The sequence below is a fragment of the Gopherus evgoodei genome, chromosome 6, assembly GCF_007399415.2.
Source record: "Gopherus evgoodei ecotype Sinaloan lineage chromosome 6, rGopEvg1_v1.p, whole genome shotgun sequence".
Lineage (NCBI taxonomy): Eukaryota > Metazoa > Chordata > Testudines > Testudinidae > Gopherus > Gopherus evgoodei.
This window is the reverse complement of record NC_044327.1, coordinates 106,172,760-106,174,268: the sequence shown is the minus strand read 5'-3', so window position 1 is coordinate 106,174,268 and position 1,509 is coordinate 106,172,760.

The following is a 1,509-nucleotide window of genomic DNA, read 5'->3' as shown; positions in this document are numbered from 1 at the left end:
TGATTCGGCCGCTCCCGCTTGAGCGGCGGCAGCTCTAGCGGGCTGGAGTCGGGGCCCAATGAGAAGAGGAGCAGGGCGGGGCTTCGTGTAGCGGGCGGGGCTTGCAGACCCCGCTGGCACGGCGGGGGCCTGGCGCGTGGTGTCGCAGGCTCTCGCGGAAGCGCTGCACTGCCCGCTCTGTAGCTGGGCGCGTGCGCAGGAAGCCAGCCGCGGCGGACCGGCCTGCCGGTGTGACCTATTCAGCGGCTGAGCCGTTACCCATTGCTTCTCCTCGGGGTCATTTCATTTTGCACTTTCCAGTGTTTACCACTGGTCGCTGCCCTTGTCTTCTTCTGAGGTGCTGCTGCAAGGGTGGCCATCGCTGCTTGAAATAGGGATGCGGAGGGTAATGCTGCACCATGTGACTTGAAGTGATTTCAATTATTTACAGGGTAGGGTGACCAGATAGCAAGTGTGAAAAATCAGGACCGGGGTGGGGAGTAATAGGAGACTATATAAGAAAAATCAGGACTGGCCCTATAAAATCAGAAAATCTGGTCATCCTAATACAGGGTTACAGTTTGATTCAATGGCTCTCACCATCTCCACTCAAAATTGTTCCAGCACACTGGGGATAGCTCTGCAAAGCAGGGTTGGATATGCTCTGGGCTGAGCACTGCGAGAGAAGAGGGCTGCTGTGCATGAGGCTGAGGCCTGGCCCTGCAGCCTCCTGCAGGAGCTGTTCCTGCAGCTGAATGTGTGAGGGAGCACAACGGAAACAGGGAATGGAACATGGTTGCAGGGAAAATGCACCCATTCTATGTTCCTACACCTCTCTTATGCTATCACACTGCTGGTCAACAGTAGACAACCCATGAGGTACTTTAATCATGCAAGAAAACACTGATCTTGAAGACATCAGCATGTGACATGTCTATATATAATGATACTGGACCTAGTCCACCTATTGATAGAAATTATATCATTCCTAAAGCTAGTTTTCAGGGTCTGGCTGTTTTACATATATGGGATGGATATGGCAGGTCTGCTGATAGGTTACTGTGAAATAATCAAAATAGTTGTAAAGCATGCAGAATAGTAGAAGCTGTTACTGCAGAAATGTCAAAAGAGAAAGAACCGAAATGATAGGCTTTCAACCACTGCCTCACCTATGCAAAGTATATTCTCCACAATTGTGCTAACTCTCCATTTCTGAAATGAAAGAAATTACTGGGGATACAAGAACTGAAACCAAGTTTGCAAATCAGCTTTTCAGTAATGAATGTGACATCACTGGATTATTCCAATATTCAGTGTATTTCTTACAGCCCCAGCTCCAGGAGGCATGTGACTATATGCTTTCATTTTTTATAAAGTAGTCATCTTCTGTCCCTCATGCTTGCATAGGAAAGCTTGAAAACATGATAGGGTCTTTGTTCTCTCAGAAATCATTTTATTATTAAGGACAAAAGAGATACGAGAGGGACCGGAAGGTGTGAGGATGTCGACGACAGGGTCAGATTCCTCCAC